This window comes from Choloepus didactylus, chromosome 2 (assembly GCF_015220235.1).
Source record: "Choloepus didactylus isolate mChoDid1 chromosome 2, mChoDid1.pri, whole genome shotgun sequence".
Lineage (NCBI taxonomy): Eukaryota > Metazoa > Chordata > Mammalia > Pilosa > Megalonychidae > Choloepus > Choloepus didactylus.
In genome coordinates, this window is record NC_051308.1 from 21,802,495 (window position 1) to 21,830,105 (window position 27,611).

Sequence of the window (27,611 nt, forward strand, 5' to 3'; positions counted from 1 at the left end):
GAGAGGGCTGGAGTCATCCACACATGTGCCCACATGAGATCTCCATTGCCTGATGCCTTTCCCCAGGCACCCACCATCTGTCAACTGATGTCTCTTCTCTCCCAAAGAAAACCTTAAATCTAGCTGGGGAGCCAAGACCGGGGGCAAAGTGAGTGGGATAGCAGAAAATGGCACAGAAGTTCAGAGGACAAGGGGGGCTGTTCTAGGTCTGAGAAAGGTTGAAGCAGGAGTTTTGTGGTAGGTACTGTGGTCACCTACTTGCTTACAGGGACATAGACTTCTTGCAGTGGTAGCTCTAATTGTGCAGGGGAAACTATAACCCAAGTTACAGGTTTACACATCCCATCACTGCCCTGGAAAAACAACTCTATGTGGCCAATTTACTTTTTCTTCCATGTCAAGCACTTTTTTTTCTCTTTAAAATTTTTGTGATTAAAAATTTTTTTTTGCACACTTGTTCCATTTTTATTGAAAAATTTTGTTTTATTTCCCTCTGAGTTTGGAATCTGTGATTCAGAATGTTCATGTCAACCCATGATTTCACTCATATTTAATATATAATTAAAGGTATAAAATAAAGGATATATTTTCAGAGGACAAAAAAAATTACAGGAAATGTCAAATCCTTATTTTTTTTTGTAAATTGGGATGTTAAAGTAAGTATCACAGTGAGTTTATAGCAATTAAAAGGTGTGCTCTCTTAATTTGCACAGGTTTCTGGTTTATTATCAAAATAAAAGGAACAATGACTTCTTTTATATTTCTTTGGTGTTTATATTTATTTCACATTCAGAGAAAGTTTCTTAAGGAAATTTGATCGCATAAAAAAATGAAAGAAGGTACTCCATATTTCTTTTTACCAAATTTTGACTCTGAAGTGAAATTCTGTTGAATAGTTCACGGATAGAGTGAAAGGATGGCTTCTGCTGCTTCCTCCAATGAGTGAGTTGGCTGTGAGAGGTGCCATTTTTATAGTGGCAGGGCTGGAAACAAGCCTGAACCCTTTCAGTATTTAGGGAAAATGATACCTATGTTTACTTTCCAGCTTGTGTGTGGCATTCTTGGGGCACATCTGAATAGCTCCCCGAGGCTGACAGAAGTTCCTGTTGTCTGAAATAACTCTCAGTCCTGAGATGTAACCGACTCTGGTGTGATTGGTGCTTGGTCAGGAGGTCAGAGCTGTTTTATATAGTTACCTACTGTATAACTATTATTTCATTTATTGTAGGTTCATTTATATATACTGTCTAGTGTGTTTGTGCTACACATTTTACATGTATTTTCTCATGAAATCCTTAGAAAATCTCTCTGAGAGGTAGGGTACAAAGAGTTAAATGGCTCATCCAATGTCAAGTAGATGCATGTGGTGGAGCCAGGATTTCAGATTGAGGCTGGCTCTAGAATCCACTCTCTTAAGACTAGACCGTGCCCTTTTCTGCTGGAAATTAATGCGTTTTAACACAGGAGGGAAATGTGACACCAAGCTTCTATCTGGGGGAACAGACTTAACACCGAGTGTGAATTTCTTAAACTACCAGTGCCTCAAGGATGTCTACCATGTGATAGCCCTCATTAAATGTTAGTGGAATTGAATTGAACTAATTCTCTGAAACAATATTTTAGATAACTTAGAGTAGAACAATTGTATGACGTGTTTCTTAGGTTATCTTAATCCAGGATACACGAATTGAGTATCTACCTTGTTCACTGCACTATGCCAGGTGCCTAGAAGATTCCACCGAGTTAGAAGACCTACTTCCTGTAGAGTAGAGTTGAGCTATCAAAACAGTGGAATCTCGTGCATCAGTGTGGGAACAGTAAACTCATGGGCCTGTGAGGGCTGTGCTCTGTGTAAATTAAGAGGGGACGAAGTGAAGAGGCGAGGAGTGGTGGCTTCAGGACTCTACCTGCACAAGATAGAGTAAATGGGTGTGAAACATATTAGATTTTATATTAAATGTGAAATTAAAATGAAAGATGGTATCCAGAATGTAGAATATGTTAGGCAGGATTAAAGCTTGAATAAACTGCCCACATGATATCTGTAAGTGCTTCCAGATTCCTTTTGTAGAATTTCTGAAAAATTTTGACTAATTTTATTTTTGGAACACCTGAAATTTGGGGGTGAAACATTTCGAAGTACCCCCATTTTTTTAAGGCTTAAACATTTTAGGAAATGTCTTGCAGGGGCATGTAAGAGTTATAAACCTAAAAGGTAGGATACATTTCTATGTATTCCCTGAAAGGAAGAATACATACTGAAGGATGATTGGGGAACTTGAAAAATTTAGCAGAAACACACACACAAATGATTCAATCCTTGATGCCCTTTTACCCTCTTTCCTTACTATCTTTTAGAATATTCCCCAGTCCCCTTTGGTCCTGGACATGTCTGGCATGGTTTGTCTAAAAAGACAATGTCCATGGTTGAGAGTGGTGGTCAGCTTATAAATTCTGGCTTGTAGGCTCAGTAAAATGTCAGGAGACAATTTCTTCTTGATGCACAGAAAAAATGAAAAGCTGAGGATGTAGTGTTTCTGATTGATGGCTGTCAAAGAAGCTTAATGCATCTGATTCCTCTTAAAGTATCCTCTTTATGACAGTAAGGGGGACCATCATTCCCTGCAGATGGGGTATCATTGAGTGTAAAGGTCCTGGTATTGTTAAAAAGAAAGGAAATGTGCAAAATCAGTCAAATTTAAGTCCTTACAAAAAAGAGGACAGGAAAACTGGTGACTGATGAGAGAATTGTGGTTTCATCTCTTCGTCTACCCATGCCCCTTCTCTTTTGGTTCATTCTGAAATACTTATTGGGTGCCCATGTTTGGTGCTGGAATTCAAGTATATCTAGGCTCATCCCCACCCACAAGGAGTTTATTATATTATGCTGGTGGGTGGGATGGGGAATAAGAAGAAAACAAGTGTTCTACTACAGAGAGGACAATGAGCGGCAAGTACATGATAAAGAGGCAGATTTGGGAGATTATCAAGGAGGGAGGTGTCCATATGTGATTAGTTTGATTATTCAACTATGGACATGTCATGGAGGAGACAGCGTTTATAATCACAGAATTTTCTGACTTAAAAGGGAACTCCAAGGATCACAGTATAACCCCACAATTTCATAGTGAAGGAAAATGAAAGATGCTCAAGTCTTTTGGCTACCATTTTGTCAACTCAGACACAGTAGCCACAATTCATTTAGTTCCCAGAGCAATTCATTTAGTCCATACAGTGGGTCATTGCTTTTACTACATATGAGGAAACGAAGTTGAAGACGTGAAATGACTTGCCCAAAGGTAATTAATTGAGTAAGTGATGTTGCTGGCAAACCCAGGGTCTTTCTGATGCCAAAGCCCCTTTCCTTTCTTTCCTCTCTTCCTCCCTCCTTCCCTCTTTTCTTCTTTCCTTCCATCTGGAAAAATTGTGAAAGAATGTGAATTGGACAATTAAAAAAAAAAAAAAAAGAATTGTGTGTATCCTGTTTGCCTCACTTGCCCATCCATGTTCTCACTTTCATTTATCTTTCAGCTATTTTACAACTCCAAAAGTTGTAGAAAATGGATAGCAATGATTCTTGAAGTTTGATTCTTGACCATGGAAAATGGAAATTGTGTCTGGTAGAATGAAGTTGTGGATATTGATCAGTTTTGCATTTATGAAGCAAATTCATTTGAGCATTCTGGATGGGCTTATATATTTGTATGTTCTTTGAATTCTCCTTTGAACCCATTGTAATGTTATACCTGTTCCTTCATTAGTTAATGAAGGAAATGCAATCTTTGACACATATTTATTTTATATTTGTATGAATCATGTTTTAGTTTGTTAAAAAATTATCTTTGACGTTACTAATATTCTTCTCAAAAATGAATGAAGGGGTGGATTTGGAGAATGGGAAGACAGAACTCCAGAAGAAAAGGGGAATGTGAGTAGAGGTATTGTGTTGGCTATCTGTTTGCCTCGTCCCTGTATGTGTTTCCCACTCGTCTCTGCCCTGCTCTGTGCCCAGAAGGCTCCCACTGGGTACACTGTTTCCATCCCTTGCTGCTTCAGATGTAGGGGCGGTGATGATGCCCTTCCTACTGCTGCTACTCGCTAGGTGTCCCACCATCTCTTGTTGGACCCATCACCTGGCCACGCTTTGTTAAACTTTTCAGTCAAGCCCTTTGAGAGTGCCACCCCTTTCCTTGGCAGGACCCTGACTGGAGCAGGGCAGAAACATATGGGGACATGTTTGGGAAAGAGACTATTTTAGAGTGTGGGTTATGATAATCCTGGAAGGACTGGGGAGCCTTGAGACCAGAGTCTGGGATTTGTGCTTAATTGATAAGGTAAGAAAGGGGAAGCCTTTGGAGTTTTCCTTTCATTCCTTCTTTCTTTCTTAACGGAGGGACATGGGTCAGAACTGTTCTTTAGGAAGATTAATGTGGCAGGAATTTGTAAGATAAATTGATACAGAGAGAGATCAGAGAGACTGGAACTAAGAGGTCTTTTAGGAGTTGGGGCAAGATAGTGCAGGCCTAAATGTGGCTAGTAGTGGGAACGAAAAGGAAAGAAGAGGTTTGAGTTACTGTGGAGGAAGCGTTTATGAGATTGGTAATTGATGAGAAATAGAGGAAAAGGACAAAAATGATTTGGGAGACTTGAAAAAAGCTGGTCCCATTAATTTGGAAATCAATTGGAAGAGTAGGTTTTAGGGGAAGAAAGTGGGATTTGCTTTGGTCATACTGATTTTCAGGTGCAAAGTTGGAAATGTGGATTTAGTAGTTTTGGAAAGAGGATGGACCTAAAGAGTGAGATTTAGACCTCCTTGGCATGAGAGCAAAGCCATGACAGTGGATGAGATGATTTTGGGAAAGGAGCATGTAGAGGACTACAGAATTGCAGATGTTACAGCAATTTCTGAGCAAAGTCTGAGAGGAAGGTGGCTGAAAAGTTCTTTGATGTGACCATCAGAAATTCATTAGAGAGGTTTTTAACAGGAGGATGAAAACAGAAGCCAGACTGCAGAAGATTAAGAAGTAAGAGGATGGCAGTAAGTGGAGACAAACAACACATAACTTTCTACCATGTATGTTGATGAAGAAGAATGGGAAAGCAGTGGCTTCAGGGGGAAGCAAGATTGAAAGAAAGGGTACTATTTTTTTCTTTTATTTTCTCATGGGAGAGACATAGCCTAAGGTTATGGGGTAGGGAGGAATAAATGATGGAGCAAAGTCCTAGGTACAGGACAGTAAGAAACCCCACCCCCCCACCCCACCCCCTGCCTGCCACCATAACTGGGTATACAAATAAGCTGATGCATTCTCTCATTTTGCAAATATTTAATTACTTTTTGCTTTACCTAATTTGAGAACACACACATATTTTCATTTGACTTTGGTTTAGCATTATGTAATTTCATTTTCTGCTGGGGACCTTTCGGTAAGCAATTAAAATTATAAAATTAGAGCTCCAGAAACCTTCATTGTTTCTAAGCTGGGCGGGTTTTGTTTGGCTCTGTATGGTGTTGGTGATTAAATAATCCCTATCTCATTAGGATGAGTGGGAGAAGTTCATATCGCTAATGTGATTTTTTTTTTTTTCCGTAGATGCTGACTCAAAAAGACTGTAGGGCCTATATAGGTGTTTGCATTTTTTTTTCAAGCAAGTGGACAGCCTAGGAATATATTGAAACAATTGTCTAACAGCTTAGATCAGGAAAATGTTGAAATATCTTAGGAACAAAACGATTCTTCCAGTAGGAATTGCCCTTAGCATCCCTACTACAATGAATAACTTGGCTGGCTATAGAAATTTCAGTAATTTTTCAGAATATTAAGCAATTTGTATTTTCTGAGTTGTTATCCCCACATTTTAATGTAATTGGCACTGTATTGCATATACAATTTTGTAACTTGTAAAGCATTAAAAAAAGTTTAGAAAGTAAATGTGTATTGCATTTAAGTGTGCGAATTCCACAGTTTATTTCATGTTTAGCACCAGTGATTTAAAAAGAAATGCTTTCAACGAATGTCCGTACTTAACACCTTAATTTGTTTAATGCCCTGAATCAGTGCTTACAACCCTTTCTTAAAAGGAACTTGCTTTCAGATTATTATGTATTATAGGATCTGCTCAAAATTAGTAGAACCAAATTTTTTTTTATTAAATTCAGTTTTATTGAAATACATTCACACACCATACAATCATCCATGATACACAATTCACTGTCCACAGTATGATAACATAGTTATGCGTTCATCACCACAGTCTATCTCTGAACATTTTCCTTACATCAGAAAGAACCAGAACAAGAATAAAAAATAAAAGTGAAAAAAACACCCAAATCATCCCCCCATCCCACCCCATTTGTCCTTTAGTTTTTATCCCCATTCCTCCACTCATCCATACACTAGATAAAGGGGGTGTGATCCACAAGGTCTTCACAATCACACTGTCACCCCTTGTAATCTACATTATTATATAATTGTCTTCAGGAGTCCAGACTGCTGGGTTGGAGTTTGGTAGTTTCAGGTATTTACTTCTAGCTATTCCAATACATTAAAGCCTAAGAGGTGTTATCTATATAGTGCATAAGAATGTCCACCAGAGTGACCTCTCGACTCCATTTGGAATCTCTCAGCCACTGAAACTATTTCGTCTCATTTTGCATCCCCCTTTTGGTCAAGAAGATACTCTCAGTCCCACGATGCTGGGTCCACATTCATCGCCGGGAGTCGTACTCTGCGTTGCCAGGGAGATTTACACCCCTGGGAGTTGGGTCCCACGTAGGGGGGAGGGCAGCGAGTTCACCTGTCGAGATGGCTCAGTTAGAGAGAGAGAGGGCCACATCTGAGCAACAAAGAGGTACTCAGGGGGAGACTCTTAGGCACCATTACATACAACTTTAGACTTTTCTTTGTGGTAATGAGCTTCATAAGGGCAAGTCCCATGCTTGAGGGCTCAGCACATCAAACCGCCAGTCCCAATGTTTGTGACAACATACGCTAGGGGATCAGCATCTTAAAGTTTAGAGACAGGACTTACAATTCAGGGATAGAGTTAACTGCTGTAAGAGCTTACAATCTAGGGACTATTACAATTATTGTGTCCACGTTAGGCTATGTTCTAAGATTCAAAGTAGAACCAAATTTATCATGCATCAAATACAAGATTAAGAAAAAAGTATGTAACCTTCTGCCCCTGTCAAATTAGATACTCACAATGCATCTTATGTTACCTTAATGTATTTATGATGTGTGTATGTATGTGTATGCAAATTGGCAATCAAAGTTTTACTTTTTAACAGCTTTCTTCAGCTAACGATGTGCTTGGTGACATGTTGAGACCCGGTCATCCATCCTTGGTCTTGTCCGGCACACACAGTCTTCCAGCCCTTTGCTGGGCAGGCACAGGCTTTTGCAATTTGAAAGTCAAAGAGTCTGCCTTTCCCCATGCCAAAATTAAAATTTGGAACAAGCTCAAACCCAAACTCAGTAAGCCACATGTATCCAATTCTCACTCCTTTCTTAGAAAATGAAATAACTCTTGTGCAAATGTTGTAAAGGAGGATTTGGAAATCAAATAGGGGGAAGAGAGAGCTTGAACCAAATGACTGAGGGGCTTCATCCTGGTAACCCCTGTGATTGTTGTCTTCTCACCTGGTTACAATGTTTATGGATCCTGACTGGGAGAAGGGGAGATGAAGACGATGGTAATACTCAGGAACAATTTAGAAGGTGAGGCGATAGCTACCCATTTTTTTTTTTTTTTAATTATTATAGTGTGATGAGAAACTGCCATAGCTACTGCTAGTAAATTTTCCTAGCCTCAGCCCTGCCAAGGACATTTTCTACTAGACATTTATGACAATTTCATGTGATTGACAGAATGAGAAACAGGATATTCCATAAATTACACTAGTTTCTGCAGTGACAGGGTAGGAAGTCCCTCTTTACAGATGGGGAAGCTAAAGCCCAGAGTTTTGTTTGAAGGGGCTCTGTTTTTAGATATGCCAGATGATCCAGGATACAGAAACGGACCTTAAAATCTGCTTGCTAATGATAATGCCATTGTTCTCTTATCAGAATAATGGAGCAAACTAAAATCTGGCCAGGACAGAATCTGGTAAATAAATCAAGGAGAAGGAACTTGCAAGTCTTTGCCTAAGAGAGAAAATGAGTAATTGCACCCACTTTTGCTTGATGTTTATACCACCAGGAGTCAGGCATTCTGCATAATTTAGCAGCACGACTTCCAAGAAGAGGCCACATATTGTGGATAAATGGAATCTATCTTTAAGGTTAGATAAATTCAGCATATTTTTATGGGCGGGGGGAAATTATTGCCAGAGCGGTTTGATAGAATTCCTCTATGCCATAAACTAAAATAATGAGAGTAAAACAGTTTTTCATGTGAATGAGGTGGAAAGGAGGAAAAATACTGTAAATTATAGGAGGCTAAGGCTCTGTTTTTATTTGAGTAATGAAGTACTCAAGTTAAGTTCTCAGGCATTCATTTTTATTTATCTACACAATCAGCTTTGTGGCTGCTCCTTTTCATTATGAATGCTATAAATATTGGATTGACCATTTATTAGGCCAGTGTTTTCACTACACAATGATAGCACAAATGTACTGGATGGGACTTTGGTCCCCTATGTATACATATTCCTTCATTCAGCAAAGACGCATTCACTACCTCTGTGCAGCAGGTATTTATGGAGTGCCGTAGGCTAATTCCTGAGGTTTCCTTCTTCAGGGTATGTACATTTAAAAATATTCTCCAAGTAGTCATTGATAAGCCTCCTCAACAGAAGGCTAAGGCTAGAATTCTGTGGACAAACATGTAAGATTTCCTTCTGGCCCAGTATCAAATCAGCTGTACGTTTATCTCCAGTCACCCAGTCCACACTTTTCCATTTTATCCAAGGGAAAATTAATGAAGACAATCAAATGCTGGCTGAAAGCTTTCATAGATGTATCTCTTTCTGTATACATTATAGATAATATTATGATGATGATCTTAGTATTTCTAAATTCCTATTATATGCAAAGCATTTTACCTGAATTCATGGATATAATGAGAGAGATAAGACATAGTGCTTGTCACAAAAAACTGCTACTAAAACTAATTTGACTTACAGACTGTATTTTCCCTGACTGCTAAATGTTTCTTAAGTAATTTAAAAAAACGTTTCAGAATCAATGTGTAAAATATGTCATACACGTAGTGAAGTGCATACATCTTAAGTTTATAGCTTAATTTTTGCAGCATGAATATACCTGCATAACTTCCACTCTGATCAACACATAGAATGTTTTAAGAACCTCCTTCAAACCCTCTCCCATAATTACCTGCCTCTTCAGAGTAACCGCTATTCTGACTTCTAGCACAATAGATATGTTTTGCCTGTTTTTGTACTTTATATAAATTAAATAATACAATATGTACTCGTTTGTGTCTAGTTTTTGCTTAATGTTTTGTGAGATGCATCCATGTTGTCGCATGTAATGGAGGTTCATTATTGTCAACTGTACCACAATTTATTCATTGATGGATACTGGGCAGCTTACAGTTTCACTGTTATAAATAATGCTGCTATTAATATTCTCAAATATTAATTGTTGTAGGTATATGCACATTTCTGCTGGATATATACCCATGAATGGAATAGCTGATTGAGGTATACATATATACTTACATTCAGTTTTCTAAACAGTTCCCAGAGTGGTTGTACCAATTAAACTCCTACCAGCAATACTGAATAAATGTTAGTTTTTTTTTTTTTTAATTTAGTTGCTATTGTGGATGTGTAAAGATATTTCACTGTGATTTTAATCTGCATTTCACTAATGACTCATGATGTTGGAAATCTTTTCATACTTTTAATGGCCAATTAGATATTCTCTTTTCTAAAGTATCCATTCAACATTTAGCCTCTTTTAAAAATAATGTTATTTCTTTCTTTTTAATTTGTTTAAAGTTTTTATATATTCTGCCTGTCTTTAGTCAGATATGGATATTGTAAATATCTTCTCCAAGTCTGTTGCTTTTTCATTCTCTGGATGGTGTTTTTTGTTGTTTTTGCACAAATTTTTGATTTTAATGAAGTCTAGTTTATCATTTTTCCCCTTTATGATTTATGCTCTTTTGTGTCCTGTTTCAGGAATCTTTGTCTACCCAAAGGCTTTGAAGATATTCTCCCATGTTATCTTCTAGAAACTTTAGTAAATTTTGACATTTAGGCTGTGATCCATCTAGAATTTATTTTTTGGCATATAGTCTGAGGTTGAGATCAGTTGTCTTTTTTCTATATTGGTGTCCAGTTGATCTAGCACCAGTTACTAAAAAGACCAATTTTTCCCCACTGCATTGAAATGGAACCTTTGTAGTAAATCTGGTAACTGTAAATACAGGGATCTGTTTCTGTTCCATTGGTCTATTTGTTTTTTCTTGCTCCAATGTTAAAACTTTTAAGTTGCTCTAGCTTTATATTGCTCATTATATGTTGGTGTTGGACTTCTAACTTTGTTGTGTTCTTCAGAATTGTTTTCACTCTTCTTAGCTCCTTCCATTCTAGTTGAAAATTTGCAATTAGCTTGTAAATTGCCACAAAATAAACTTCTGGAGTCATTAGAGGGAGAGAATTGAATCTGTAGGTCAATTTGAGAAGAACTGACATCTTTACATTATTAAGTCTCCCAATCTATGAACATGGTATATCTTTCTGTTTATATTTAGGTATTTAAAAATTTCTCTCAGTAATGACAGTTTTCTGTGAAGAAGTTTTGCACATTTTTTGAGGGTCATATTTATTCTTAGATACTTAATGTTTACTGATGCTAATGTGAATGGTATCATTTAAAAATTGTTTTCTAGAATATACAAATATATTGACCTTGAATTTGAGCAACCTTGTTAAGTTCACTAATTAATTCTAATAGTTTATTTATAGGTTCTTTTGGATTTCCTTGCAAGTAATCATGTCATCTGTGCATGGTGACCATTTTATTTTTTGTTTTCCAGTTTTCATTTCTTGTTCTTGTCTTATTTCACTGGCCAGGACCTCAGTAAATGTTGGCTACAAGGGGTGATAACTGATATCTTTGGTCTTTTCCTTTAATTTCAGGGAATTTCATTGTAAGTATGATTTTTGCTGTGGTTTACTAAGAGATTTTGTTTTGTTTTTATTATTTTTAGCAGCTGATCTCTGATTGGCGTTGGTGATTTAATCCTGTGATTATGCAGCTGAGGAATATTTGGGTTTAAATCTGTTTTTGCCTTTTAGATTAATCTTTTTACTTTTTTTTTTTTACCTTTTTTAGATTAATTCAATAGAACAATTTATTGAAAAACTTCTTTTAGCTTTTTAGTTATACATTGTTTTGTTATTCTCTTAGTGCTCACACTAGAGATTATAACATGTGTCCTTATTAGTATCTACCTTAAATTAGTACTTTTATATTTTTCTGGACAGCCCAAAGATGTTACGTAAAAGCTTTTAACTCCATGTATTCCCTCTTATTTTTTGTACTGTCTTGGTCATGTATTTTAATTCTACATGTGTTTTTAAACATTATTATGTTTAGCAGACAATATTCATTTAGATTTGCCCATAAATCACCCTTTCCTAGTGCTTTCATTCCTTCCTGCAGGACCGTGTTACATATGGCATCACCTTCTTCTATCTGAAGAATTAGGATTTCCTTTACAGTGGGGTCTACTGACAATAAATTCCCTCAGTTTCTGTTGTCTGAAAACATCTGTATTTCTCCTTTTCGTAGTATAGAGTTGGCCATTGTTTTGTTGGTGTTTGTTTCAGCATTTCTGACTTTCATTGTTTCTGTTTGAAAGGTAGTTCTTAGTCTTATTGTTTTTCTTTCAAAAGTGCTAATTTCATTCTTTTATTTTGTTTGGGGTTTGTAGAATAGTTTGAATCTGAGGCTGGATATCTTGTATCCATTTTGAAAAACTCTTCATCAGTATTTCTTCAAACATTGCTTCTTCCCCATTCTCTCTCTTCCCTCTTTTTGGGGCTCCAATTATATGTATTTAGCTCCTCTTTACCACACCTCTTTTGTCTCACTTTTTCTTCTGTATTTTCCCTCTTTTTTTCTTCTTTGTACTTCAATCTGGGTAATTTCTATTGACCTTTCTTCTAGATCCTCTTTTTTTTTCTCTGTCCATTCTGCTGGCAAACCTATCGAATTCTCAGAAATTTTAGTTCTTTTATTTTTCAGTAATAGTTTTGCATTTGATTCTTTTTCTTAGGTCCAAATTTTCTTGTGATATTTTTCCTCTTGTATCTGTTTTCAAAGATACTACTTACAGGTCTTTTTAAAGTTTGTAATATATAATTCCAATATGCGTGTCATATGTAGATTTGTTTCTATTGTCTTTTTCTTTTGCTTGGTTTCAGACATTTGGCCCAGTTTTCTGGCCTCTGCAGTATTTTTTTATTGAAAGCTGGGCATTATGTAAGCAAAATTGTGTAAGTACTGTATGACATCTTCTTCAAAGAATTTAATTTTATTCTGGCAGGCAAATAGAAAACAGCATATCCCTTTAATCTAACTGAGGTTTATTTGTACCAGTTTGCCCTTACTTGTAGGCAGAGCTCTTCCAGGATCTCATCTGAAAGCCTGGGGATTTACCAGGACTCCTACTCCTTTGGATCCTGAAATCTCAATTCAGCATGATTGCCCAAATGTCTATACTTTTGCTTAGGGAAATTGTGTCCTGTGACTTGGTTGCTTTCCAGGGCTTTCAAATCATTTTGTATTTAATCCAGATTTAATAGTTGTATTCGGTGGAAAGATTAGTTTGATACCAGCTTCTCCATTATAACCAGAAACTGAAGTTTTCTACCAGAAACCAACTTTTGGTAGCAAATAAAATGCTAGTTTTTCAAAACTTATTTATTTATTTATTTTTAATTAAATTCAGTTTTATTGAAATACATTCACACACCATACAATCATCCATGGTATACAATCCACTGTCCACAGTATGATAACATAGTTATGCGTTCATCACCACAATCTATCTCTGAACATTTTCCTTACATCAGAAAGAACCAGAACAAGAATAAAAAATAAAAGTGAAAAAAGAACACCCAAATCATCCCCCCATCCCACCCCATTTGTCCTTTAGTTTTTATCCCCATTCCTCGACTCATCCATACACTAGATAAAGGGGGTGTGATCCACAAGGTCTTCACAATCACACTGTCACCCCTTGTAATCTACATTATTATATAATTGTCTTCAGGAGTCCAGACTGCTGGGTTGGAGTTTGGTAGTTTCAGGTACTTACTTCTAGCTATTCCAATACATTAAAACCTAAGAGGTGGTATCTATATAGTGCATAAGAATGTCCACCAGAGTGACCTCTCGACTCCATTTGAAATCTCTCAGCCACTGAAACTATTTCATCTCATTTTGCATCCCCCTTTTGGTCAAGAAGATACTCTCAGTCCCACGATGCCGGGTCCACATTCATCCCCAGGAGTCATATTCTGCATTGCCAGGGAGATTTACACCCCTGAGAGTCAGGTCCCATGTAGTGGGGAGGGCAGCGAGTTCACCTGTCGAGATGGCTCAGTTAGAGAGAGAGAGGGCCACATCTGAGCAACAAAGAGGTACTCAGGGGGAGACTCTTAGGCACCATTACATGCAAGTTTAGACTGAACTTTGTGGTAATGAGCTTCATAAGGGCAAGTCCCATGATCGAGGGCTCAGCACATCAAACCGCCAGTCCCAATGTTTGTGACAATATCAACACCAGTCCAGGTGAGGATGTCCAACACATCCGCACCTTCCCCAGATCCTTGGGGCTGGGGAGGGGGAGGCTGTAAATATATTTTTTATTATCTGCCCAAATTACTCTGGGATGTGTCACTATTTCACTCCAGCCTATACTAACCTACCGTATCTCACTTCCTATTCAAAGTTCCATGCAATTGTGGTTCAAAACTTATTTTTAAAGAAGTTTTTAGGTTGAAATAATTATAAAGTTACATATTGTTGTAAGGATAGCACAGAGAATCCCATGTACCCTTCACCTACTTTTCCCATTGGTTACATTTTATATAACTATAGTACAATATCAATTAACATTGGTGTGAAGCCTGTGTATAGTTTTCCTCTATACACATGTGTAGATTCATGTAATTACCACCCAGAATTCTTTAATCACCACAACAATCTCTTGCCGCTCCCCCTGTGTGGTCACACCCATTCTCCTCAGTCCCACCACCCCTAAGCACTAATCTGTTCCCCATCTCTATACTTTTGTCACTTTGAAAATGCTATACATATAAATGGAATCATACAGTATGTCACCTTTTGAGACTGGCATTTATTACTCAGCATAATGCCCTTGAGATCCCTCCAAGTCATTGTGCGTATCAGTAGTTCTCTTTTTTTGTTGAGTAATATTCCATGCTGTTTTAGTTTCCTCGGCTGCCCAAGCAAATGCCATGAAATGGGTTGGCTTAAGCAATGGGAATTTATTAGCTTACAGTTTTGAGGCTAAGAGAAAGTCAAATTGAGGCATCATCATGGCTATACCTTCTCCCTGAAGACTGGGATTCTGGGGCTGGCTGCTGATGATCCTCGACTCCTCTGTCACATGACAAGGTGGTGTCTGCTGGTCTCTCCCTTGTCTTCCAGGTTTCATGGATTGCAGCTTCTTACTTCCCATGGCTTTCGCTTTCTTACCAATCAATTCATTCTGCTTATAGAGGACTCTAGTAAAAGGATTAAGACCAGTTCTGATTGGGTCACACCTCAGATGAAGTAGCCTCATCAAAAGGTTCTATTTACAATGGGTTCACATCCACAGGAATGGATTAAGTTTAAGAACATGTTTTTCTGGGGTATGTACAGTTTCAAAGCACCACACATGTTATGGCCGTACCATGGTTTGTTTAACCATTCACATATTATGGGATGTTCTGGTTGTTTCCAGTTTTTGGCTATTACAATTAAAGCTACTGTGAATAATCTCGTACAGATATTTATGTGGAAATAAGTTCTTATTTCTTTGGGATAAATTCCCAGGAATGTGATTGGTGACTATATGTTAAGTCTATATTTGGTTTTTAAAATGACTGTCTATTTTCCAGAGTGGCTGTGTGCTGTGCCATTTTATATCCCTACCAGCAGTGTAGGAAACCTAATTTCTCTGGGTCCTCCTTAACGTTTGGTGTTGTCACTATTTTTATTTTAGCTGTTCTGATAAGTGTGCAGTGATATCTCATCATGCTCTTAATTTGCATTTCCTTAATGGCTGGTGTATTGAACATCTTTTCATGTGCTTATTTGCCATTGTGTAATTTCTTTGGTGAAATGTCTCTTTATACCTTTTGCCCTTTTTCTAATTGGATTTTTTTTTTTTTAAACTGTTGAGTTTTGGAGTTCTTTAGAAATTCTTGGTAGTAGTCCTTTACCAGATACGTGGTTTGCAAGTATTTTCTCCCAGCCTGTAGCCATCTTTTCTATCTTTTAACAGGGATTTTTTGGCAGAGCAAAAGTTTTTAATTTTGATGAAGTCTGTTTATCATTGTTTTTCACTTATGAATCATGCATTTGGTGTCATATCTAAGAACTCTTCACCTTGCCATAGTTTCCAAGTATTTTCTCCTAAGTTCTCTTCTAAATTTTATGTTTTGCATTTAAAGTATCTAATATTTGGTGTTAATTTTTGCAATATGTGTGAATTATGTCAAGGTACTTTTTTTTCCTTCTCTAGATACCTAGTTATTTCAGTACTATGTGTCAAAAAGACTGTCATTCCTCACTGAATTACTTTTGCACCTTTGTAAACAGTTAGTTGGCTGAACTTGTTTGGGGTTCTGCGTTTGTCTCATTAATCTCTGTGTTTCTCTCTCCACCAGTAACATAGTCTTGTAAGAAGTCTTAAAATCAGATAGACGGTTTATTCCCTCTTTTTTGCAAGATTGGTTTAACTATTCTAGTTCCTTTGCCTTTTCAAATAAATTTTAGAATAATCTTGTCTGTTGTGGTGGTTTGAAGCTGTGTGTAAAAAAACAAATATAGACTTACTATAAAATCACCAATCACATTCCTGGGAATTTATCCCAGAGAAATAAAAACTTGTTTCTATGTAAGTACCTGGGCTTTTGCAGTTTGCAAGTCCATAGCATGTGTGGTGGTTTGAAACTGTATGTACCACAGAACACCATGTTGTTAAACTAATCCCTTCCTGTGGGTGTGAACCCACTGTGAATAGGACCTTTTAATGAGGTTACTTCAGTTAAAGTGTGACCCACCTGGGTCAGGATGGGTCTTAATCCTATTACTGGAGGCCTTTATAAGAGGACTGAAATTCAGTCCAAGATTCACTGCCAAGTTTCTATTAAATTCTTGAGGTTCTCTATTTTTGGGGATTTTTAAAAAACTTCCCAATCATTAATTTAGTCTCATCTACCCTAGATATTATTATGCTTATGTTTGCCCTGACTTCTGCAAAAAAGGGGTTTGGAATGGAAATTTCCTTTTCTGTTATGATTGAAGCTAATATTTAAATGAATTCTTGTTCATCAAAACTCATTTTCGCTTTGTGCTTTGAGCTGTTTCAATGGCTCTGTTTGTTGGCTTTGATGTATAAAATGAACTTCCTGTTACCATTTTTAGAATCTCCCTGCATGTGGCCTTTAACTGATATTTTCTCCAAACCTGCTCCTAGGTGAGCAAGTTGAAAAAAAATACAACAGATACATACAGCAGATACATTGTACTGGGGCAGAATCTCCTGGCTCATTTAAAGTTTGGCAGAATCATAGCAACTCCAAGCTTTTTTCAGAAAAGAGCTTACTAAAGTAAAAAAAAAAAATGCTTAGTGATGGGTAAGGAAATTGGCACATTAGAACATTAGGATATCTGGAACTTTAAATTTTTTAATTAGAATTAAATCTGCTCTTCATAGGTTTCTCTGGAGGAGTGTTGGTGAATGTACTGTAGGCCTGGAAAAATCCATGTAATAAATTGCAGCTTATCCCAGTTACACACCATTTACAGATAATCTGGTTCTATTTTGTGATGATAAAAGAGTGGGAAAGAATCAAGATTTAGCAATAGAACTTGAAGGGAATGATTTTAAAAGGGGAGGTTGTGTGTGTGTGTGTGTGTGTGTGTGTATACTGATACATTTACCTTTTAAGGGATTTAATAATTTTTAAATTACTAACATCTAATGTAAATAATACCTTTCAAAATAGGCATAGCAAGTTAGACATTTATAGCTTGTATGATGGGTACAGAGAGGACTTTTGTACTGCGTGTAATTATTAATGTCAGTCATCCAGATGACTAAAAGTAGTCTATGAAAATCAGGAATGTTTATATAACATTTAACTTAAGAGAGAAGTATTTCCCAAGGAAAATACTTGATGATACTTTTTGTCAGGCAATGCTGCAGTCTTTCACAATTTTTTTTTTTTAATGCATGTGAAGAACTAAAATATACATAGTGAAAATTTCCGTCAGTGCTTTGGCAAAGTGCATTTTTTCCCCCTCTAAACAGTGTCAGGAAAGAGTTCAGAATCTTTTATGTATTTTATTTTCAAAGTTTTTAACTTAAGCTTAATTTTATTAGGCTATTTCTCAATGAATACATTGCTTACTTTTTATGAATATGGTTTTTTATTTTTCACTTTAATAGTTGTTGGGGATTTTAAACTCGAGTAATAGTAGCACCTAACAGTATTAAGCAGGGTGTAATTGATGCCAAGATAATTGCGCAGCTTTTTAAAGGGTCAGTTGGAATGTGGGAAAGTTTCCTTCCTTTCGGTTAGGGGACATGTGGGCAGAGATGATGAAGGAAAGGCAGGTGAGGGAAACACTGCAAGCAGAGGAGCAGAGACCAAAGCACGAGGTATTTTCAGGCGATGCTAGGAGGCCAAGGTTTCTTGGAGTCTTTTCGTCAATGTACCAACCAGCAAGAGGGAGCGTTCCTGGAGCGTCAGTTTAAAGCTCCTTCTTGTCAGCACAAAATGTGTTTGACGACTTGTCTTAAAAATTGGTAATGGTTTGGCCTTCACTTTCAGTATATATCAGAGCACTTTAATATAAAAATAATTAAAAATGCTCCCCTTCATTATAATTGGGGCCCCAGAAGTTGCATCATGTTTACCTTGTGAACATTTTCTGCCTTTATCCCCTTACACACCTGAATTGACATTTGGGGCCCAGAGTAGCAGTTTCACAAAGAGGAATGGAGGGAGAGAGCACCCACGGTGGGAAAACCAGTTAAAGGCCAAGGCTGAATGTCATTTTAAGGAATTTGGATTTTATCCAGGGTTATGTAATTGGTTGACTAATTTGACAGACATTTACTGTGGTTGGTGTGGAGAATTGAAATGTTGCTCCTACTTTCGGTGAACCCCTACTTGAGCAAGCAAGTCAGATTGCATTAGGTAGTTAATCTACCTGCAGCGTGGGATGTGAGAGTGGGCAAGGCAAGAGAGGAAGCTCAGTAAGAGAAAGGGGACCATGTAGGAAGTTATATGTGGTTTGTATTCGAAATGATCACTGTTTAGAGTTGCACTGTCCACTCGCCATGTGTGGCTATGGAGTGCTTGAAATGTGGCTAGTCTGAGTTGAGATGTGCTATAAGTGAAAATATACCCCAGATTTCAGAGATTTAGAATGACACAAAGAATAGACCACCTCATTAATAATTTTTTGCTACCAATTACCTGTAATGACAATATTTTGTGTATACTGGATTATATAAAATATTGTTAAAATTAATTTCACCTTTTCCTTTTTCCTTTTAGTGTGGCTACCAAAACTATAAATTTATAGGCATAGCTCGCATTTCATTCTGTTGCTGTGAACTATGTGACAGCGTTGTGTGTGAGAAGGAAAGATTGGTCCTCAGGAAGGAAGACGTGACAGTGGTTGGAGATTGATTAGACAGAGGTGGCTTTTCAGCCATAGAGGCCTTGAGCAGGGTCCTCAGGAGGTTATCTGCATTCATCCAGAGTCACCTGCTTTGGTCTTCTTACATAACCTATTTCAGATGTTCTGCCCTTGCCACAACCTCTCCCAGCTCAGATGTGTTTATATTATTTGGGGATTAGTCATTCTCCATGGGTATAATGCACTTGAAAGTGCCACGTTAGCCATGACTAGTGTGAACTCAAGGTGGCATCTCCTCTGCCCTGGGCTAGAGTCTAGGGTCTAGTGAAAGTGAGGGTCAAGGACAGCAGTCCATCAGTGTTGACTCAAGATTTTACATTTATGACTGGTGGGATGTCACTTAGAAAGAGAGTTTGTGGGCTAGGAATGTGTCATTGATTTCCAAGCTGGGTAGTTTGTCTAAGTAGAAATATTGGACAGGCAGTTGGAGGGGTGTGTCTGGCCTTTGGAAGAGGGGGTCAGGGCTGACGCCACATACTTGGGAGCCCTGTTCATAGAGAATGACACTGTGGGAGGCACACCAACGTGAAGTGAGTAGAGGCTGAAGAACCAAACTCATTGTGATTTTGGTTTTATGCTTGGTATCAGAGCCATGAGTTTAAAATCTGTGACTCTAAGCAAGATTTTGGAGTCTGTTTCATAATTCCATTCTTGCAGGGTTTTCTACCCTTTTTGCCTCTATCCTTTTCCCTGTCTTCAGAGGAGAAAAAAATGTGGGAAGAAAGTTTGTGGGAAAGACTCTCAATAAAGGTTCTGAGCCACCGACTTGAGGATCTACATTTGCTTCTCTTATTTTCATGGACCCTAGTGTTTCCTCTGATTTTATAAAGCAGTAAGAGAATGATCAGGCTATGCCAGCAAAAAGCTGTGAATACTAAGAACATGTGAACTGAGTGTATTGTGGAAATTGGATGGCACATATAAGAAAGCCCAACATATTTAATGATGTGTGTAATTCTTACCAGGCAGCCGGTGACTAAGTCTATAGAGCTATACGTGATCACTAAGGTTAGTATTGCTTTTATTCCTAGGCAGAGCAAGCATTTTGAGTAGCAAATGGAAAAGTGGGGGAGGCGATAGTTGATGGCACCCGCTGCAAGATGGAGTCGATACTTTGCTTTCATGATCCCACACCCCAGCTCCAGTTCCTAGGAGCTGGTTTTGCAGTTTCTTGGTGCCTTCCCTGTTCCAGTTTTATTGCTTAGGGAATACTGCTTTGCTTTCAGCAAGGCATTTCCTGAGCGTGCTAGTCTCTTTTCAGTTCTCTAGAAAGAAAATTAAATTAAAAGCTGATTTGGGGCTAATTAGAAGGTGAAGTTAGCTGCTGATTTCACCCTCTGCATCCACACAGGAAGCATGAAAAGAGCCTGCCTGGAGAGGCCGCAGAGGGCCCCGATAACCTTGTTATCAGAGCTGTAACCCCAAATGCTGAGTAATGACAGGAAAGCACAGAATTCACATTGCATTTTTATATCCATTATTTCATATTTTAAAAATAGGTATTTCATTGAGTGTCTTTTGTTAAAAGCTGCTCAAGAGTGTTGTCATTTATGTTTATTTTTAGCACGATTAGTGAAATTTGAAGTGCAACAGATTATATTTTAGTTTTTCTACAGGCTTACATAGGAATCTTCAGGGATATTAGGATAAAGTCTATGCTGAAATTGTTTTTCCCTAAAGAACCATTTTGTTGTGAAACACTTGGTCATCTCAGCTATGGGGAAGAAACTGTGGTTTGGTGGGCTTTGGAGTTAGAAATATCTGGGTTCAATACCTGGTCTCAGCATTGGCAAAGTTACTTTAATATCTGAGTCCATTTCTTTGTTGCACAAAACAAACTTGACTCCATAAGGTAAAATTCTTAACCTGATGAATAAATGTTAATTTCCTCTCTGCTGTTCCTGGAAGCTGGAGGGAGAAGTGAAGCAATGAGCAAGTATAAGCTGAGGCTACAGGATGTCAAACTGCTGTATTTTTGGAACATTGTAATTGTGTGTGCGTGTTTAATCAGACTGCTTTCCTAATATCAAGAACCAAGAGCCTTTGGAGTGGGTGGTGCTCCATTATATGATTTCAGTTGGGGGACATTATGAGAGCCTGGATTCCCGGGGATTTGGGGGGCAAGGACACCAGAAGGAGGAGAGCTCTGCAGGAGGGGTTAAGAAGATCAGTGAGGCAGCTTCTTCTGGTATTTTAATCTAAGGCATGTTCTGCTGTTTCCCATCTTAGAAATCAAGATTTTAAAAAATCCTTCTGTGCTCTGGATTCATCCTTTCTTCTACCCCAATCTATAACCTGTCTCTTACGAAGGCCAGGTAGTGAGGAAGAAAGAAGTGCTGACCTCTGGAGGGTAAGTCATAAAAGCCAGGGCTTGCTTAGGGAATTTCATTTTCTACAATATCATTGGTACCCTGTGTGGTTAGCTTGCTATGTAGAAGTTATTACTGAGTTTTTCCTGCCTGTCCACGTCCTTCCTATTACCCTGTGCCCCCTTCTCCTTGCCAATTATTTGTTTCTTTTTTTTTTAACAGCTAGTTTTCTGGAGTCCTTGTGAAGAACTAGTTGTAAGAGTTTGGAAAGTAAATGTGTCTTGTTTCTAGTTTTTTTTTTTTTTTTGCTAGTACTCTCTTTGTTCCTATCAAGAGCAACCCCAAAGAGAAGTAAGGGTCAGAAGAGCAGCTTTGCAGGAGTCCCCAGAGAAGGAAGGATGAGTGTGGAACCTTAGAGAAGGAGGTGTGGTGCACTGCTTTACTCTAGATATGTTGTGTTTGGGCTTTGGAAGGAGATGTCATAGGCAGGGTTTATGGTTTGAGTGTGCAAAGATAAAAGGCCTCCATTTTCCAGTTGCAGTGGAACCCAAGCTGTCTGAAAGCCATAAAAAATATGCTTTTTAATTAGATAAAATTGATAATAATGGACAAGTTAAATACTAAGCCGGGAGGAGTGTGAACTGTGTATTTATGTGTGTATATACATACATACAACTTTCAAATTATAGTGTTATGGCTTGATATGGCATATGAATTCTTCTCTCTTCAGAACTGTGTAGTGTATTTTCATGGCCACTGGCCCTGAAACAAACTACTACTCATAACCGGCACTCTTTCATATTGAAGTTTTGATTTCCTGCAGGAGATACAGTTCTAAGGAAAGCTTTTGAATCACTGAATTTCTCTTCTTCATCCATTAGTTGAAACTGCTTCTCGATGGCACCTGATCCAGCATCTGAGCTTGGAGATTAATGTACTGACCAGTTTTCATTCACTGGGCTTGGTTTTTATTGAGTGTATTCATAGCAACTCTGTGGCACCTTGTCGCTATGCCTCATTTCTGTTTCCAGGTTCAATTCCTGAGTTTAAGATGTACTGCGCATTTGGCTTCTTCTTTTTTTTTTTTTTTTTTGTAACCTGGTTACCTACCAGTGAAAAATCATCTGATTTTATAGTCTAGCAAAGTCAGGATAAAAAATGCAAATGTTTTTGTTTAAATGGAGATGCAAAATGTGAGAAATATAATGAGTAATGATTCACTCTTCAAGTACCATTTGTGGATGTAGATTTATTCCTAATACCAGATGCACTAGGACACATTTTTTCTTTTCAGCCCACAGAGATGTCAATAAGCAGAAAATGGCATTCACTCATCTTGTCAGAAACCAAGCGCACAGAAGTTGAACTTGGTGGATCTCATCAAAGTTTCAAATCTGAGATGTTGGCAGAATTGAAGTCCCTGTCAATTTCTGGGGGCCCATCTCGGGTTTCTCTCCCCTCGTGCCTCCTTCCACGGTAGGCTTGGAGGCCATCACAAGTCATGACTCTCAAAGCCTGGTCAGGAGAGATGGGAAGTGAGTACTCTTCCTTTCCTTTTCTTCGTGTACTTTCTTTGCAAAAATGGACCATATTCATAGGTTCATTCAACAGATGCGTAACTTGGATCAGATGCATAGCAGATGTTGGGCACAGGAGAAATGTTTTTCACCACCTCTCACTGCACACCCCAGTGCCATATGAAAACCCAAATCAGGGGTGGCATTAGTGTATAAAATTTTTCTAAGGTTCTAATCTATGATTTCTACTTTCTTCCATCTTTTTCGGTTTTGTTGCTTGACAAAGATTAAACTTAGGGAATCACAAATTAGCCTACATTGGTTGTCTGTTGCTTTGGAAAACATTTGAGTGTTTGCTAATGCTGCCATTATGCAAAATTCCAGAAATGGATTGGCTTTTATAAAGGGAATTTGTTAGGTTACAAATTTATAGTTCTAAGGCCATAAAAGTGTCCAAACTAAGGCATCTACAAGGTGATACCTCACTGAAGAACAGCTGATGGCATCTGGAATACTCTGTCAGCTGGGAAGGCGTGTGGCTGGCGTCTGCTGATCTGTTGCTCCTGGGATGTGTTTCAAAATGACTTTCTCCAAAATGTCTCTGGTCATCTGTCTTGGTTCTTCTCTCTCAGCTCCTGTGCATCCTTGTTTCTTTCTCCCAGAGCGTTTCTCTCTAAGTATCTGGAGATCCTCTCTTAGCTTCTCCGGAGCAAACTCTGGGCTTCATCTCTTAGCTTAGCATCTCCAAAAGTCCTTCTGTCTGCATCTCCAAGCACCTCCAAGCGTCAGCATCTGCGTCACCTCTTAGCTTTTCCCAGGGGAAAACTCTGTACCACACATCTTCGCTTCTCTCGCTGAAACATCTCTCTTGGCTTCTGCTCTCAGACTCCAGTGATCTAATCAAGACCCACACTGAATGGGCATGGCCATACCTCTATGGAAATAATGTACTCAAAAGCCTCACCCACAGTTGGGTGAGTCACATCTCCATGAAAACACTCAATCAAAAAGTTCTATCCAACAAGATGGGGTTAAAAGATCATGGCTCTTTTGGGGTCCATAACAGTTTCAAAGTGGCACAAGTGGTAAGGTAAGTTTTCTACCCACTAAGTTCATCCTTTCCAGCATTGTCTCTGGTAGGTAGTACTTTTCCCATAGTACGTAAACATTTTAGATAAAGCTGTCATGTGAAGCATGTAAGATATGGCTCATAATATCTTGCCTTCTAAAGAGACAACACAACAATATTCTGAGAGAGCATTTTTTTTTTTTTTTGGTATATACATTTAGTTTTTTTTTTTTTTAAACTTTCAAAGTATGATTTAACAAGTAGTTAGCAAATTTCAAAGAATGTTATGGGTTACATTTCCACAATTTCAGTTGTTTCCTTATTGTGATATATAACATATATACAGAAAGGTGATAACTTTCAAAGTACAATTTAACAAATGGTTATATAGGTAATTTCAAGAATGCTGTGGGTTACACTTCTATAGTTTCAGTCATTTCCTTATTGTGAAATGTAAGATATATACGGAAAGGTGATAACTTCCAAAGTACAGTTTAACAAGAATGTTATGGGTTACAGATCCACCATTTCAATTATTTCCTTCTAGCTATTCTAATACCCTAGCATCTAATACATATATACACACACACGCACACACACAAGATTCAGTATTTGTAATCCTTTGTTAAATTCTATTTTGTCACATGTAGTTTTATCGTAACAAAGCAACTTGTACACTTTTAACATTTAAAACTGAGTATCATCTTTACTTTCCAATGAAGCAAAAAGAAAAATTAAAAATAAACAGGAAGAAAATTAATGACAGAGAATGTCAATTCCAAATAAGATCTTTTAGGTTCTGCTGATTATCCCATCAAGTAAAAGAGCTCAGGTCATCATTAGGAGAGAATTTTATTTTAAAAGTGTCATCTTAAACTGCAAGGATGTCTGTTAAACATCACAATTAAACATGCCACTGGAGAAGCCATGTTGTTAAAATGCCCACTTAACCCACCGAAACATCTCGAACTTACCCTTTGCCGACCTTCTATCACCCTGTTTTCTTAAAAGGTTTTTTTTTCTTTTTTTAAACAAGAGAAAGACAGATACATGTTGGTAAGTGCTAATTGTTCATATTCACTTAAAGACACAGTGTAATCTCTGAGCCTGATATATAGAGGAAGGAGGAAAAAGCTAGAATTCTATGCACCACTACTCAGGGCCTGGCTCCTCCAGCTTCCAGCAGAGGAAAGGAAACAGAAGGTTCTTCTTTTTTCCCACAGAGCATGGTGGTGTGTTCATTTCATAAAGTTTTTTATTGAGATAGGAAGGGATAAAAATGAATTGGAATGGAAAGGGGTAGAAATTCTTTTCCCGCTGTGTTCTGCTCAAGGTATTTCCCCCCAAATAAGATGAGAACCACGGTGTAAAGGAGAGAAAAGAGGCCTCAAAAACAGGGCAATTGAGCATAAGAGGGGGAAAAACAAAACAAAACAAAACTGCAACTTGCTCCAAGGGACTGGAGAAAATTAAAAAGCGTTGGAACCTATCAGTGTTCTATCAGTCATCTTATCCATCATCCTCCTCTCCTTTCTCTCCCTCATCATCTTCATCTTCTTTCCCTTCATGGTCATCTACTTCTTCATCAGTAATTTCCAATCCTCTTCCTCCTCCATCATCATCATCATCATCATCTCCTCCCCCTTCTTCATCATCCCTATCAGGAACCAAATAGTAATGTAATGGATCTAGCCAAATACCATCTTTGATGACCTCTGGTAACTCATCTGCACCAGCATCAGAATGGTGGGTAAACCAGGTACAGAAGCTGCCTGGTTCTTCATGCTGCCTTTTCCTGCTAGCTTTATTCTGTGTTTGACTTGAACGTTTTGTCAGTTTTTTTTCCAGCTTTCCGTTTGATTTCACTTTGAGGATGGATCCCTGCTGTCGTTCAGATGAAATTCATTGGTGAGAACTTTATTTTCCAAGTAAGGATTTTCCTCAAAGTAAAACCATCCTGTAACTTGACTTAATATCTTCAAATTCTGTCACTTCAACGCTGGTCAAATAATACAGCGTCTCTTCACGCCCTCATGCAGGCCGTGGTGGATGGTTGACAAATGTTGCTATCCCCAAAACTTGGGATTCTGGCGATCAGTTCTGACCTCCTCTGAAAGAATGGTTGGTGGGGTTTATTATATTTCTGTTCTACTTTCAAAAGCTCCTTACTGGCTTGTTCATTAAGCCGGTCTATTTCATTTTGTACTCCATCAGTGTGTCCAGTTGCTTCCTGCTGTTCCTTGTCTGAGGTCTCCTGGACTCGTCCTGGTTGGAGTTGAGCTCCTTGTTGCTGACTTTGACCCGGTGCTGCTCTGCGGAGCAGGGAGGGGAGAGCAGGGAAGGCGACGGGCGCAGGCGGCGGCTTCCCCTCCAGCCTTCCTCGCTGGCGCTCGCTGGTCCAGCCGCCTTCTCCCAGCGCTTGCCCTCTTTCCACCTTGCTCCCCCTGCCCTCGCGGCCTGACCGGGAGGGAAGGGCTGGGGCAGGGTCCCGGGTCCTGCCCAGGCCCCTCCTTATGGAGGGGAGGTGCCCGCGGCTTCCCACCTCGCGCGCTGCGCGCTCGCTCTCCCCAGGCGCTGCCGCCTCCGCCGCCTCCTCCGGGCGAGGGCTGAGAGACAGCATTTTATTGAATTTGAATTGTTTCTGTTTTTTATAAAGCCAAAATAACCCTTTACTGCTTGAGTTCTTCTATAGCGGGAAAAGCCTTTTCTTCTCCCAAATAGCAAACCAAATCTTTATAATCCCCATGAAGCCAGAACTGTTCCTCTTAAGATTAAAAATAGTACCAAACTCATGGAAAGACACCCTTCAGTCTTTTGCCCTTTTCACCTGCTGAGTCTTACATTTTAAGTAGTCTCTCGGGAGATCCCTGCTAATTCTGTCCATTTAATCTGCCTCCAACTTAACACATTCCTAATGGGGGTGGGGTGTAACTTTTTTCCATTGTGGATCTTAGAATACCTTAAAAAAATGTAAATGAAAAAGCCTGATATCTAGGTAGCCATGCTTGAAAATAAGCAGAGTCTTTTTCTTCTCATTCCTTCAATTGTCAGATTTTAAAAAAGCATTTCCAAATATGATAGTGCCCTAATAAAGAATAACCATTTCTTTGCATACACTATTTCATTTCTTTAGAGTACATTTATTGTTGGAAATAATGTTCTGTTCCATCTAGTACTAGTTCAAATTTGTCAACTATTGAATAGGAGTAAGAGGTAGCCACAAAGCCACACAATTTTAAAGAAATAAGCCACTGAGAATGAATTAAACCGAAATGTGTCATCTTAAACTTCTTATATGTTACCTCACATTTTATCATCAAAATCATTAAAGGAATACAATGAAACCCATACTACTTCTAGTGAATGATAATTGTATATTACCTGTTAAGAAATATGAAAAAGTAAATAGCCTAAAATAGACTAGAAAACCAGTTTATGTTCCTTTTAGCTAATTCCAGTGTATCCCACCAGATGCTGAAGTGTATCATGCACATGCAAAACTTCAGTTGGTCAGAATATATCCGAAGATACTAAGTCTACTCTTAATCAGATAGACTGCAGAGAGGAGTTAATAAGGTTGATGTGGTAGGCTAAATAATCACCCGCATCTCTTTCCCAAAGATGTTAACTTCCTAATTCCTTGATCCTGCTAAAATGTTACTTTACATGGCAGTAAGGGTTTTTCAGATGTGATTAAATTGAGATTCTTGAGATGATAAGATTATCCTGGGTTATCTGGGTGAGCCCAACATAATCACAACCCTCTCTGTAAGAGGGAGGC

The 27,611-nt window shown here is 38.3% G+C and overlaps 1 protein-coding gene and 1 pseudogene across 5 annotated transcripts in view; one reads left to right on the top strand and one right to left on the bottom strand.

Moving 5' to 3' along the window:
- RYR2 (ryanodine receptor 2) overlaps nt 1-27,611 on the top strand; it is a 769,122-nt gene that overhangs the window by 8,555 nt on the left and 732,956 nt on the right. The gene's annotated exons all lie outside the window — the stretch shown is intronic.
- Nucleotides 25,331-26,450, bottom strand: LOC119526860 (annotated as a pseudogene).